Consider the following 16,963-nt stretch of genomic DNA (forward strand, 5'->3'; position numbering starts at 1 on the left):
TAGTTTATAAGGTGACATACCTAATGATGTTTTATAAGCAGTTTGATAAGCCCAAAGTGCGTCATTAAGTCTTAAAGACCAGTCTTTCCGATTAGGGTTCACTATTTTCTCCAAGATTTATTTGATATCCCTATTAGCAAGTTCTACCTGTCCACTCATCTGAGGGTGATAAGGGGTGGCAACTTTGTGTGTGATTCCATATTTCTTCATTAAAAACTCGAATGACTTGTTGCGGAAATGTGTTCCACCATCACTTATCATGGCTCGAGGGATTCCAAATCGACTCAAAATATTTTCTTTCAAAAACTTTATCACTGTTTTGTGATCATTGTTTCAATTTGGAATTGCCTCTATCCATTTTGAAACATAATCTATTGCGACTAATATGTATGAGAAACCAAATGATGGAGGAAATGGATCCATGAAATCTATACCCCAACAGTCAAAGATCTCAATGACAAGAATAAGATTTAAAGGCATCATGTGATGTTTTGAAATAGATCCCAACTTTTGACAATTTTCACAAGTCTTGCAGAATACATGCGAGTCCTTGAACATGGTGGGCCAGTAAAATCGACTTTGTAAGATTTTTGCAATTGTCTTTCTTGATGAGAAATGACCCCCATATGCCTCAGAATGACAAAATTTAATGACACTACTTACCTCATTGTCAGGAATGCATCTTTGATCAGGATAATATTTGAATAAATAAGGTTCATCCTAATAAAAGTTCTTCACTTCGTTGAAGAACTTTCTTTTATCTTGAGTACTCCAATGAGCTGGCAATTGTCTTGAAACAAGAAAATTAACAATATTAGCAAACCAAGGCATTATAGAGATAGAAAATAAAGGTTCATCAGGAAAGTAGTCATCGATTGGAGTGATGTCAGATCTCGAATCGGTTGTCAATCTTGACAAATGATCTACGACAACATTTTCAGTGCCTTTCTTGTCTTTGATTGTGATATCAAATTCTTGAAGTAATAGAATCCACCGCACCAATCTAGCATTAGAATCTTTCTTAGAGAGAATATATTTCAATGCTGTATGATCACTAAAAACGACAACAAGTGAGCCAACAAGATAAGATTTGAATTTGTCACATGCAAATACTACTGCAAGTAATTCTTTTTCAGTGATAATGTAATTCATTTGAGCACTATTTAAAGTTTTATTTGTATAGCAAATCACATAAGGTTTCTTATCTTTTCTTTGTCCCAAGACTGCACCCATGGTATAATCACTAGTGTCACACATTATTTCAAAAGGTAGTGACCAATCAAGAGGTTGAATGACAGGAGCAGAAGTAAGCAAGCTTTTAAGTTTAAGAAAGGTTTTTTCACATTGTTTAGTCCATTCAAAAACATTTTCCATTGTTAGAAGGTTACACAATGGTTTAGACATTACACTAAAATCTTTAATGAAACTTCTGTAAAAACCAGCATGTCCTAAGAATGATTTAACATCTTTAACAAATTTTGGTGTTGGTAAGTTGGCAATTTACTCGATTTTAGATTTGTCAACCTCAATTCCTTTCGATGAAACAATTTGGCCAAGTACAATGCCGTTTTTTTACTATAAAGTGATATTTTTCCCAATTCAGTACAAGATTCTTCTCTTCACACCTATTCAAAACCTTTTCGAAGTTAGTTAAACAATCATCAAATGAATCACCAAAAATAGAAAAATTATCCATAAAAATCTCAACGAAACGTTCAACCATATCACTGAATATGCTAAGCATGCATCTTTGAAACGTGGCTGGTGCATTACATAATCCAAAAAGGCATCCTTTGATATGCAAAAGTACCAAATGGACATGTGAAAGTAGTCTTCTCTTGATCTTCTAATACAATTTCAATTTGGTTGTAACCTGAATAGCCATCTAGGAAACAATAAAATTTATGACTTACAACTCTTTTTAAGATTTGATCCATGAAAGGTAAATGGAAATGATCTTTCCTAGTCATTGAATTAAGTTTCCTATAGTCAATGCACATGCGCTAACCAGTAATAGTCCTAGTTGGAATTAACATATTTTTCTCATTTGTTATCACATTGACTCCAGACTTCTTGGGTACAACTTGGGTAAGACTTACCCATTTGCTGTCAGAAATAGGATAAATGATTCCATTATCTAGAAGCTTAATGACTTCATTTTTCACTACTTCTTTCATATTAGGATTAAGTCTTTATTACATTTCTCTAGAGGGTTTAGCATTTTCCTTTAAATAAATCCTGTGTGTGCACATTAAAGGGCTAATTCCTTTTATATCAGTTATGGTCCATCCTAATGCATTTTTGTGCATTTTCAGAGTTTGTAACAACTTACCTTCTTGATATGCATTAAGTTTGGAAGAGATTATTACCGGAAAGGTTTCATTGTCTCTTAAAAATGAGTATTTAAGATTGAATGGTAACAACTTCAAATCAGGTTTTGGTGGTTGAACACTTGAAGATATGGATTCAATTGATCGTGGTGATAATTCTTCAATTTATGGTCTCCAATTACATGCCTTTGCTTCTTCCTGAAAATAGATCATTTGCAACTCATCAGGTTCATCAATCTCAGTTTCACTGGAAGTGGTTTGAAATTGATTATGAACTAATTTTTCAATAAAGTCCACTTCTTGTAAATCATTATCATCTCCAAGTTGCTTGCAAATGTTGAAAATATTCATCTCCAATGTCATGTTTCCAAATGATAATTTCAATAGCCCATTCCTACAATTAATCAATGCATTAGAAGTTGCAAGAAATGTATGTCCAAAAATTACAGGAATTAAATTACATGCTTCAATAGATTGTGTATCCAAAACAATAAAATCCATAGGATAAATAAATTTATCAACTTGTACTAACACATCTTCAACTATTCCTCTAAGCACTTTAACAGATCTATCAGCAAGTAAAAGAGTTACAGAAGTTGGTTTTAACTCACCTAGATTAAAACTCTAAAAGACTGAACATGGAAGTAAATTCACACTAGCTCCAAGATCAAGTAAAGCTTTTTCAATTTTATGTTCTATGATAAAGCAAGAAATTGCAGGACAACCAGGGTCTTTATATTTCAAAGCATTATTGTTCTGAAGAATGACACTTACTTGTTTAGCTAAAAAGGCTTTTTTTTTTCACATTCAATTTTCTCTTCACAGTGCACAGATCTTTTAAAAATTTAGTATAATAATGTACCTGTTTAATAGCATCCAACAAAGGTATATTGATCCTTACCTGTTTGAAAGTTTCAAAGATTTCAAAGTTGTGATGGACTTTCCTTTGTTTGGTTATGGCATGAGGAAATGGAAGTGTTGGTTGAGAATCAGTCTTTTCTTTACAATGTTTAGATTCAACCCCTTCCTTACCCTCAAAGATTGACTCGTCATCTTTCTCACAAGGTTCAAGAGTGGGTTTTTCAATAACTTTACCACTACAAAGAGTGATGACTGATGTGACTTAATCCATGTGTTGGCTTCCGGAACTACTTGCATTTGCATTGTATTGCTCCTTTGGATTTTGCTGTGGTTGAGATGGAAACTTACCTTTCTCTTGAAAACTAAGAGCAAATGTGAATTTTGCAAGAGAATGTTTTAAATTTTTCATGCTTTGAACAAGTTGAGTTTTGATTGTCTCTTGCTTTTCAATGAATGCATGCAATGTTTCCTCAAGATTTCTTCTAGGAGGTGGAGCATAAGAAGGTGTATTTCCATGATAATTTTAGAAATTATAACGTGCTTGAAACAGTGGCTGTGAAGTTTGTGCATTATTATTATCATTCTTCCAACTTAAATTTGGGTGGTTTCTCCAACCAAGGTTGTATGTTTGCGAGTATGGGTTATAATTGGGCCTTTGAAAACTATTTAAAGCATGGGCTTGTTCATGGAGACATTCCTTGAAAGAAGGCAAAGTTGGACAACCATTGGTTGCATGTTCATTTGTTTCATAGATTTGACATACAGTTTCTTGAACAGATTTTAATTGACTAGTTTTTTTCAATTCTAGTGCTTCAACTTTTCTAGCTAAAGATGCAAACTTGGCTTGGAGGTCATGATCTTTCCTAAGGTTATACATACCTCCACTAGATGCATGAGTTTAGGTTTTACTTGGTGCCTTATAAGTGCCTGTAGTGTCTTAATTTTGCACATTTTTAGCTAGCAAGTCTAGGTACTCCATTGCTTCATTAGGATCTTTATCTTCAAAAGTTCTATTGCATATCAATCCAACAATTTGCCTATGTTTAGGTGTTAACCCTTCATAAAATTATGAAATCAATCTCCATGATTCAAAACCATGATAAAGGCAAGTATTAAGCAAGTCTCAATACTTATCCCAACATTGGTAAAATGTTTCACCTGGTTTTTGAGTAAAAGTGGTGATTTGTCTTTTAAAAGAGTTGGTTCTGTGAGATGAAAAGAATTTCTTTAAAAATTATTGTTGCATTTCATTCCAAGCACGAATGGATCTTGACCTAAGATTTTGTAGCCATGTTTTAGCTTTATCTTTTAATGAAAAAGGAAAAAGATTTAATCTAATGGTATTCATGCTATAATTTAAGTCATTATAGGTGTTACAAACTTTAAATTCTCTCAAATGCAAGTATGAATTTTCTATATCTAAGCCATGAAAAGAAGGTAAAATTTGAATAATGCCTCGCTTAAAATTAAAATAAGATGCATTAGGAGGGAAAACTATGCATGAGGGTGCATTTGTTTTTGTGGGATTCATGTGGTCTCTAAGTGTTCTAACACAGTTATTTTCATTATTCTCATTATGAAGTGACTGGTTATCTTCTTCGGCCATATTTTCTGAAAATGATGAGGATACCCTATAAAGTCTACCACTTAGTGTACGTGACCAAACACTCGTGCACATGTAGAAAGAGAATAAAAGAAAGAAGAAAACAAAAGAAAAGAAACAAAGTTAGATACAAGAAAAATGAAAAGAGAAAATAAAATAAATACTATAATTTGTACAAGAATTTACCTCCTTAGCAACGACGCCAAAAATTTGACACTCCCCCATAATGAGGCTTCTAGGAGGGTTGAATTGCTGTCCAAAGTTAGTGTAATATTTGTGTCCGAATTTTTACTGAAATTGTGTTGTGTTCTTTGTAGATTTCAGTTCTTTAGTTTGTAAAACTCATTATTTCAGTTTGATTCAAGTTATTCATGTTTATTAAAGTGTTCTTATATATAATCATGGTTGGCTAATCTCTTTCTTGGATCCAAATCAAGGATGATGGTGATTGAGGTGAGTTCTTTAAGATATGAATGAATCTTAATGTTTATCTTTTTATTTTTCTTCATGCATGTTTTATTATTGCAAAGAAATTTTAGAAATCATTTAGGTAATGTTATAATCTTGAATTTTTATGCACAAACCTTAGTTTTGGTATACAGATTGTTTGATTCAATGTCTTACTTAATATGAAAGTACTTTGTTCATTCTTAAGCAATAACTAATCTTCATCTTTTTAAAACTTCATTGTAATATCTTCCGATCTAATATCACCATCGTTGATATTAGGTTGAGTTATCTTATATATGTTGAAGGAATCACAAATGCATCACCATTAAAATTGATTTGGACCAAGACTTACTTTTTCTTGTCTTTTAAAATCTATTTACATGTTTTCATCTTTGAAAACAAATTCAGCAATTATTTTTCAACCAAGTTATTGTTAATTTAATTTCTCTCAAGTTTTTTTTTGTTACCTAGCTTAATTTCTAGATTTAGCTCTTTGTGGATATGAGCTCGATTTTACCGAGTTAATTGCTACATCGCACACTCGTGCATTTGCGAGTTAAAACAAGCCGATCATAAATAGCGGTTAAGCAATAGGTTAATTGTATAAATTATAAATAACAATAATACAACAATAACAACAACAACAACAACAACAACAACAACAACAACAATATTAAAGAAGAAGAAGAAGAGGAAGAAGTTGATGAGAATTTTGAGATGGAAGATCAATGTGAGAATTAAATAATGATAAAAACAAGTGTCAAGGTTAGAGGATTCACTAATGATATTTCAAATAAGTATAACATAAACTCTTATTACTCAACTGGAAACCACATATAAAGGAGGTTTTAATTAGATGATTTGTCATTAATAGCTCATTATAATTTGTTAACTTGATCATATTAATTATCTTATTTAAGTAACACCAAACTTTTAAATATTGGTAGGAATTCATTATGCTAACTTATGTTAACAACAAATCAAGTTCCTTTCATAGCACAGGTGTAGGTAATACCATACGGTTGGGCTATGAGAGTGCCAAGCATTTGTTGTACCAAGTGTTAGACAACACAAATCTAGATTAACCATTTAACAAGTAAGGTATTAAGAATTAGTAAGATAAAAAGATAAGATATGTTAATATTAAACATTAAGGTTCATGTTGAGTTTACAATATACTAATTCTCACACCATTAGTGTAACCTTTTCACCTTGACATAATAAACTTAGCTAAACATAATGAAGAAGAGAAACATAAATAAACAAAATAAGAACATAAATAAGATAGAAGTTAACTAAGTAAAGGAAAGGAAATGAAAAGCATAAACAAGATACTAATTAAAGCAAAACTTAAGAATTATAAAAAAATATAAAGAGAGAAAGCAAGAGCAAGTTCTTGATCTAAACAACCAAGCCCTTAAATGCATGGCAAATGCCTTCTTTTATAGGCCAAAATTTGAAAGTATTGATTTGATGACTAATTGTTGAGTGGGTGGCCAACTCTTGACTTGGTGAAAATCCCTATCTTCTTGTCTGAATAAAACATCATTGCTAATATCAAAACTGGAACCAATTGTATGCATGAAAGTTATAGAAAATTGTCTTATCTTTCCAGGAAAAAAATTTGATGTCATTTGAACTTATAGAACTCGAGATATGGGCTGAACACTAAATAGTGTCTGGGATCCTAACCTAAGTTTTTTTAGCCATGTTTTAGCTTTATCTTTTAATGAAAAAGGAAAAAGCTTTAATCTAATGGTATTCATGCTACAATTTAAGTCATTATAGGTGTTACAGACTTCTTCAAATTCTCTTAAATGCAGGTATGGATTTCAAGATCTAAGTCATGAAAAGAAGGTAAAAGTTGAATTATGCCTGGTTTAAAATTAAAGTGAGATGCATCAGGAGAGAAAACTATACATGATGGTGCACTTGTTCTTGTAGGACGTGGTCTCTAAGTGTTATAACTTGGTTATTCTTATTATAAAGCGACTGATTATTTTCTTCGGCCATATTTTCTGAAAATGATGAGGATACCTATAAAGTCTACTACTTAATTTACATGACCAAACACGCATGCACGTGTAGAAATAGAATAAAGGAAAAAGAAAACAAAAGAAACAAAAAAAAAAACAAAAGTTAGATATAAGAAAATGAAAAGAGAAAATAAAATAAAATATTATAATTTATACAAGAATTTACCTCCCCGATAATGATGCCAAAAACTTGACATGATCAAAATATTGATGTCTTATCCCAAGTGCAGGAGTGTCGAAGTAATAAATAACTCAGCAAGACCGGGGTCGAACCACAGGGAGATGAAGATGAACTATATAAATTACATTAATCTTTGTCGAACCACAGGTAGATTGATTAGTACTTAAAAGTGCATGTTTATCAAGGTTTTATATCATCATTTTGCACTTGAAGTATCAATAACTCCTTAACTAAAGCATGTTTTATAATAACAAGTTTGATACTATAAGATACCTTAATTTATGGTAAATGCTCATTTTAAATGCAGGCCTATCACATAAATAAAAGGATTGATTGATGAGTTTAAGTATTGAAAGTGAAAGGACAAAGAGATGGCCAAACTTAGAAAAGAGATGCCGATGCAGTCCAAACCGGAACATTGCTTGGTAATTGGATCATATCTGGAGCTCTAGATCTCGGATTTAGGTCCATTTTATATGGATGGAAAGGTAAGACAAAGGCCTACAACTTTCATGAGGAGGCCAAGATTTAAAAAGGCCGTTTTGAAGTCCAAACTGAAGGAACAACGAAGAAGTCCGAAGCTGTCCTGCAGCCCAGACACTATTTAGTGTTCAGCCCATATCTTGAGTTCTAGAAGTTCAAATGACCTCATCTTTTTTTTTTGTTGGAAAGCTGAGACAATTTCCTAGAACATTCCTGAGGATTCTGGGCAAATTATGATGTTATCAATGACGTCTTGTTCAGACAAGAAGATAAGGATTGTCACCAAGTCAAGATGTGGCCACCCACTCATCAATTAATTAACAAATCAATAGTTCCAAATTTTGGCCTATAAAAAGAGGCACTTACCATGTATTGAGGCACTTGTTTCTTTCTTTCATTATGTTCAGCTAAGTTAATTATGTCAAGGTGAAAAGGGTACACTAATGGTGTAAGAATAAGTATAATATAAACTTAACATGGACCCTAACGTTGGATACTAACATGTTTTATATTTGTTATCTTGTTCACTTTTATTAGTTTGCTTGTTAAATGGTTAATCTAGATTTATGTTGTATAACACTTGGTACAACAAATACTTGGTACTTTCATAGCCCATACTGTATGGTATAACCGACACCTGAGCTATGAAAGGAACTTGATTTGTTGTTAACATAAGTTACAATCATGAATGCCTGCCAACATTTACAAGTATTAGCTTTATTCGAATAAGATAACTAATGTAATCATGTTAACAATTTATAATCTGATTGGAACCTCCTTTATGTGTGGTTTCCAATTGAGTAATAAGAGTTTATACTATACTTGTTTGAAGTACCATTAGTGGATCCTCTAACCTTGACATTTATTTTTATCGTTGTTTAATCCTTACATTAATCTTTCAACTCAAAGTTCTCATTAATTTCTTCCTTCTCTTCTTTATTATTGTTGTTGTTATTATTATTATTATTATTATTATTATTATTATTATCTGTTCATAAACTCAGTATATCGGCTGGAAACCTGTGACCCGATCTTTTAGATCATTCTCAGGTATAACAACGTCACGTACTGAGTATTATTATTACTATTACTATTACTATTACTACTATTGTTATTATTATTGTTATTGTTGTGTTGTTATTTATAATTTATACAATTAACCTCTCTATGGTTCGACCCCGGTCTTGCCAGGTTATTTATTACTTCGACACTCCTGCACTTGGGACAAGACATCAAGCTTTTGGTCGTGTCAAGTTTTTTGGTGCCGTTTCCGGGGAGGTAAATTCTTGTATAAATTATAATATTTAATTTATTTTCTCTTTTCACTTTTCATTTTATCTAACTTTTGTTTTCTTTGTTTTGTTTTGTTTCTTTTTCTTCTATTTTCTTTTCTTTCTTTTATTCTCTTTTTACACGTGCATGCGAGTTTGGTCACGTACATTAAGTGGTCGACTTTGTAGGATATCCTCATCATTTTCAGAAAATATGGCTGAAGAAGATAATCAATCGCTTCATAATGAGAATAATGAGAATAACCGTATGAGAACACTTAGAGACCACATGAATCCCACAAGAACAAGTGCACCCTCATGCATAGTTTTCCCTCCTGATGCATCTCATTTTAATTTTAAGCCAGGCATTATTCAACTTTTACCTTCTTTTCATGGCTTAGACCTAGAAAATCCATACTTGCATTTAAGGGAATTTGAGGAGGTTTGTAATACCTATAATGACTCAAATTGTAGCATGAACACCATTCGATTAAAGCTTTTTCCTTTTTCATTAAAAGATAAAGCTAAAACATGGCTACAAAATTTAAGACCAGGATCCATTCGTGCTTGGGATGAAATGCAACAACAATTTTTAAAGAAGTTTTTTCCATCTCACAGAACAAATTCTTTCAAAAGACAAATCATCACTTTCACTCAAAAACCAGGAGAAACATTTTACCAATGTTGGGATAGGTATCGAGATTTGCTTAATACTTGCCCACATCATGGTTTTGAAACATGGAGACTGGTTTCACATTTTTATGAAGGTTTAACACCTAGAGATAGGCAAATGGTTGAATTGATGTGCAATGGAACTTTCGAAGATAAAGACCCTAATGAAGCAATGGAGTACCTAGACTTGCTAGCCGAAAATGCTCAAAATTAGGACACCACAGGTACTTATGAGGCACCAAGTAAAACTCAACCTCATACATCTAGTGGAGGTATGCACAACCTTAGGGAAGATCATGACCTCCAAGCCAAGTTTGCATCTTTAGCTAGAAAAGTCGAAGCACTTGAATTGAAAAAAAGTGGTCAATTAAAATCTGTTCAAGACATTGTGTGTCAAATCTGTGAAACCAATGAACATTCAACAAATGATTGTCCAACTTTGCCTTCTTTTAAGGAATGCCTCCATGAACAAGCCCATGTTTTAAACAGTTTCCAAAGACCCAACCATAACCCATACTCACAAACGTACAACCCTGGTTGGAGAAATCACCCAAATTTCAGTTGGAAGAGTGATAGCAACAATGCACAAACTTCACAGCCACCGTTTCAAGCACACCATAATTTTCAAAATTCTCATGGATATGCACCTCCTTATGCTCCACCTCCTAGAAGAAATTTTGAGGAAACATTGCATGCATTCATTGAAAAGCAGGAGACAATCAACACTCAACTTGCTCAAAGCATGACAGATTTTAAAGATGCTCTTGTAAAATTAACATCTGCTCTCAGTTTCCAAGAGAAAGGTAAGTTTCCATCTCAACCACAGCAAAATCCAAAAGGGCAATACAATGCAAATGCGAGTAGTTCTGGAAGCCAACACATGGATCAAGTCAAATCAGTCATCACTCTTCGTAGTGGTAAGGTTATTGAAAAACCCATTCTTGAACCTTGTGAGAAAGATGATGAGTCTATCTCTGAGGGTAAGGAATGGGTTGAACCTGAACATTGCAAAGAGAAGGATGATTCCCCGCCAGCACTTCCATTTCCTCATGCCATGACCAAACAAAGGAAAGTCAATCACAACTCTGAAATCTTTGAAACTTTCAAACAGGTAAGGATCAATATACCTTTGTTGGATGCTATTAAACAGGTTCCTTCCTATGCTAAATGTTTGAAAGATCTGTGCACCGTGAAGAGAAAACTGAATGTGAAAAAGAAAGCCTTTTTAGCCGAACAAGTAAGTGCCATTCTTCAAAACAATAATGCTTTGAAATATAAAGACCCTGGTTGTCCTACAATTTCTTGCTTTATTGGAGAACATAAAATTGAAAGAGCCTTACTTGATCTTGGAGCTAGTGTGAATTTACTTCCATATTCAGTCTTTCAAAGTCTCAATCTAGGTGAGTTAAAACCAACCTCTATAACTCTTTTACTTGCCGATAGATCTGTAAAAGTGCCTAGAGGAATAGTTGAGGATGTGTTAGTACAAGTTGATAAATTCATTTACCCTGTGGATTTTGTTGTCTTGGATACACAACCTGTTGAAGCATGTAATTCAATTCCTGTCATTTTAGGACGTCCATTTCTTGCCACTTCTAATGCATTGATTAATTGTAGGAATGGACTGATGAAGCTATCATTTGGAAACATGACATTGGAGATGAATATTTTCAACATTTGCAAGCAGCTTGGAGATGATAATGATTTACAAGAAGTAGATCATATTGAAGAATTAGTTCATGATCAACTTGAATCTACTTTGAGTAAAATTGAGTTGGATGAATATGAAGATTTGCAAATGATTTATTCTCAAGAAGAAATCACGGATGAAAAAGGCACCAAAAATATTAATGCCGATCTTTTGTCAAGAGTGACAACAGATTTGACATCTGACATCACACCAATCGATGATTACTTTCCTGAAGAATCCTTACTTTCTCATAGTTCAATGCCTTGGTTTGCTAAACATATTAATTTTCCTGTAACAGGAGATTTGCCAGCTCACTGGAGTACTAAAGACAAAGGAAAGTTTTTGAACGAAGTGAAGAACTTTTATTGGGATGACCCTAACTTATTTAAATATTGTCCTGATCAAAAATTTCAAAGATGCATTCCTGACAATGAGGTAAGTAGTGTCATTAAACTTTGTCATTCTGAAGCATGTGGGAGTCAATTCTCATCAAGAAAGACGACTGCAAAAATCTTACAATGTGGATTTTATTGGCCCACCATGTTCAAAGATGGATATGTGTTCTGCAAAACTTGTGAAAATTGTCAAAAGTCAGGATTCATTTCAAAACATAAGGAATCTTTAGATAATCTTTTATTGACTTTTGAGGCATATCCCGGTGAAGATGTGCATGGTGCATTTCATGACTTATGACTCCATTTTCATAAAGAACATGATCGACTTAGTCTTGGGAATCTGACTAAAAAAGACCCTGTTTGCCAGTTTTTAAGAAAACTGGATGGGAAGCCTATCCCCGACCCATAGAGGGCGTTTAAGCCGTTCTTGGACGTAAAACCAAGGGAAGATGTGAGCCACAATCACAACTACCTGTACATACATGCTTTGTCAAAACAAGACCTATTAGAATACTTCTTGAAATATTCAGGCTTACAAACTCTCGCATTATTATCACTTGATTCTGCTCATATACTCATTTAACAAGTTTATTAAACCTTCATTTTCACACACACACTTTAACATATGATTGTGGGTTGCACATTGGATTATTACATTATTTATGTTCTTTTGTTAAAGGTAACAACTAAGGGAAAGGGATAATATATAATTTGCAAAAAAAAAAAATGATAATATTGATGATAATAAAAACGTAGATAAGTTTGGTTTCGTAGCCTCCCTAACCTAAGCAATTAAGCTCGAAGGGGTGTTTTAACACCTAATACCCTAAAGTCAACTGACTTGGGAGCTATTGGCCCAAAGCTTGTTACATGGGTTAAGGAGAAAAGCTTAAGGGAATCAAACATTGCACTATCTACGTATCAGTATCTACAACCCGAGTTGTTAAGCTCGTAGGGGTGTCTCAACACCTAATGCCCTAAGACCAACTGGTCTGGGAGTCATTAGCCTAAAAATCGTTACATGGGTTAAAGATACATTATGTTGTATGTGTATATAAATAAAAAAAAGAAAAATAAAGAAAAATAAAATAAAAAAAGTAATAAAAATAATAATCCCAACCCAAGGAAGTTCACCTTAAACATAATATTTTCTAGTATTATAATACTTTTGTATGTACAGGTAGTCGTGTCAAGTATTTTCCCGCTCTGCCTCAGAATGCGATTACAAAAATTTACCGTGCTAAGTGTGAAAGATTGAGGTTGTTAATGAACCATGGAATTCCTAAAGATATTCGTTGGCTGATTAAAGCAAAGGTCCGATTATCAGGTGAGTCCTCTAATTCTTTCATTTCACACATGCCTGGAACAGGTAAAAGCACTTTTGCAAAGAAACATCGTGCAAAACGACTGAAAGTCTGTCACAGATGGACTTGTAATGCGACATGTCGTTCTTTAGGAATGGTATCTGTAAATCATGAAGATAAAATACAATTCATTAAGGATGGCCTGAGTAAGGGGTCTTTAGATAATCTTTTATTGACCCTTGAGACGCATCCTAGTGGAGATGTGCATCATGTAATTCATGATTTATGGCCATAATTCCATAAAGAACATGATCGACTTAGTCTTGGGAATCTGACTAAAAAAGACCCTGTTTGCCAGTTTTTAAGAAAACTGGATGGGAAGCCTATCCCCGACCCATAGAGGGCGTTTAAGCCGTTCTTGGACGTAAAACCAAGGGAAGATGTGAGCCATAATCACAACTACCTGTACATACATGCTTTGTCAAAATAAATAAATAAAGAGCGAGAGTGTGAGACTATAGCTGGCCTACATATAGGTGGTATGATTGCATTTTCACTTTTTCATCTATAAATTCTTCTCTTCCTTCCCTTCATTTCCACTCATCCCATACATTCATCAAATATAGAAGTGTGTAGAAATGGCAGGTTCCTCAAGTCATCACATAAGAAATATTTGTGTTTTCGGTGGATCCAGCCCTGGGAAAGAGAAAGAGTTTTTAGAATCAGCAAATCATCTTGGTCAAGTACTAGCTGAGAGAAAGATTCATTTAGTGTATGGGGGAGGCAGCCTTGGGTTAATGGGAGGTGTTTCAATGGCTGCATTTTTAGGAGGCAGTCAAGTTTTGGGGGTTGTCCCCAAAGCTTTAGCAAATGGGGACATCATTGGAAAAATAATTGGAGAGGAACTACAGGTCCCAACAATGTCTGACCGACTGAATACCATGTTTAACCATGCTGATGCCTTCATTGCCTTACCATGTGGTCTGGGCACATTGGAAGAGATCTTTCATATTTCATCTTGGGCCCAACTGCACATTCACCATAAACCTATAGGTTTGTTAAATGTTAATGGTTTTTATGATAAGTTGCTATCTTTCCTTGATCAAGCTGTGGAACAGGAATTTCTAACATCTTCGGCACGACAAATCATAATCTCTGTTGCTACTGCTGAACAATTGATTGACCAACTACAATCTTTCATCCCTGTCATTGATCCTTGCATGAGTCGCCTAGATTGGTCAGCTAAGGAAAGCCGTAAAAAGCTTAGATTAGATTTGAGCCTTCATCTGTGAAACCTTGTGTCTTTTGTGTTATTAATAACATATTATTTTGTTTTGTTACTTCTTATATTTGTTTAAGTGTGTTTCAGGTTTGTCATTGTTCGTTGTTTCAGGTGATGTCTTCTATACTCTATCTTTCTACCTTAGGACATTGAGGACAATGTCTCGTTTTGGTTGGGGGGAGAGGGTAGTAGTTAAAAAAAAAAAAAAACTAACCAACTAACTGTTGTTGTTTTTAAAAAAAACCATTTGGCAAAACTGTTATTACTAGGATGGCAGAGTAAAGAGGAATTATTCTTGAGACGCATTGTAGTAAAAATTTTCTAATGGTTATTTGCAATATTCATAACAAGGCCTATTAGAATACTTCTTGAAATATTCAGGTTTACAAACTCTCGCATTGTTATCACTTGATTCTGCTCATATACTCATTTAACAAGTATTATTAAACCTTCATTTTCACACACACACTTTAACATATGATTGTGGGTTGCACATTGGATTATTACATTATTTATGTTCTTTTGTTAAAGGGAACAACTAAAGGAAAGGGATAGTATATAATTTGCAACAAAAAAAAAATGATAATATTGATGATAATAAAAACATAGATAAGTTTGGTTTCGTAGCCTCCCTAACCTAAGCAATTAAGCCCGAAGGGGTGTTTTAACACCTAATACCCTAAAGTCAACTAACTTGGGAGCTATTGGCCCAAAGCTTGTTACATGGGTTAAGGAGAAAAGCTTAAGGGAATCAAACATTGCACTATCTACGTATCAGTATCTACAACCCAAGTTGTTAAGCTCGTAGGGGTGTCTCAACACCTAATGCCCTAAGACCAACTGGTCTGGGAGTCATTAGCCTAAAACTCGTTACATGGGTTAAAGATACATTATGTTGTATGTGCATATAAATAAAAATAAAAAAAAATAAAAAAAAAATAAAAAAAAAGAAGAAAAAAAAAAGTAATAATAATAATAATCCCAACCCAAGGAAGTTCACCTTAAACATTTGAACATAATATTGTTTTCTTCCAACAAAAGCCCCATCATCTATGTTTCCATATATTGAGCACATAAAAAGAAGGTTTATTAATATCTTGTTTAAGAAGTATAAAGCAGTAATATAAATTTAATGAGAGTTTGTTTATCTGGATAGATTAATGGAAGTTGAATGATGAATGCCTTGCTTTGTGATACTTGCAAATTGTTTCTCTATTTTAACGCTTTAGATTACTAGGGACTAGTAATAAGCTGGTTGGGGGGTGTGATTAGTACTTAAAAGTGCATGTTTATCAAGGTTTTATATCATCATTTTGCACTTGAAGTATCAATAACTCCTTAACTAAAGCATGTTTTATAGTAACAAGTTTGATACTATAAGATACCTTAATTTATGGTAAATACTCATTTTAAATGGAGGCCTATCACATAAATAAAAGGATTGATTGATGAGTTTAAGTATTGAAAGTGAAAGGATAAAGAGATGGCCAAACTTAGAAAAGAGATGCCGATGCAGTCCAAACCGGAACATTGCTTGGTAATTGGATCATATCTGGAGCTCTAGATCTCGGATTTAGGTCCATTTTATATGGATGGAAAGGTAAAACATAGGCCTACAACTTTCATTTAGTGTTAAGCCCATATCTTGAGTTCTAGAAGTCCAAATGACCTCATCGTTTTTTTTGTTGGAAAGCTGAGACAATTTCCTAGAACATTCCTGAGGATTCTGGGCAAATTATAATGTTATCAATGACGTCTTGTTCAGACAAGAAGATAAGGATTGTCACCAAGTCAAGATGTGGCCACCCACTCATCAATTAATTAACAAATCAATAGTTTCAAATGTTGGCCTATAAAAGGAGGCACTTACCATGTATTGAGGCATCTTGGTTTCCAGATCAAGATCATGCTCTTGCTTTCTCTCTTTGTATTGCTTATGTCTTGCTTTCATTAATATCAAGTTTATGCACTTCATTTCCTTTCCTTTACTTAGTTAACTTCTTTCTCATTTATGTTCTTATCTTGTTCATCTATGTTTCTTTCTTTCATTATGTTCAGCTAAGTTAATTATGTCAAGGTGAAAAGGGTACACTAATGGTGTAAGAATAAGTATAATATAAACTTAACATGGACCTTAACGTTGGATACTAACATGTTTTATATTTGTTATCTTGTTCACTTTTATTAGTTTGCTTGTTAAATGGTTAATCTAGATTTATGTTGTATAACACTTGGTACAACAAATACTTGGAACTTTCATAGCCCATACTGTATGGTATAACCGACACTTGAGCTATGAAAGGAACTTGATTTGTTGTTAACATAAGTTATAATCATGAATGTCTGCCAACATTTACAAGTATTAGCTTTATTCGAATAAGATAACTAATGTAATCATGTTAACA

The sequence above is a fragment of the Populus alba genome, chromosome 5, assembly GCF_005239225.2.
Source record: "Populus alba chromosome 5, ASM523922v2, whole genome shotgun sequence".
NCBI lineage: Eukaryota > Viridiplantae > Streptophyta > Magnoliopsida > Malpighiales > Salicaceae > Populus > Populus alba.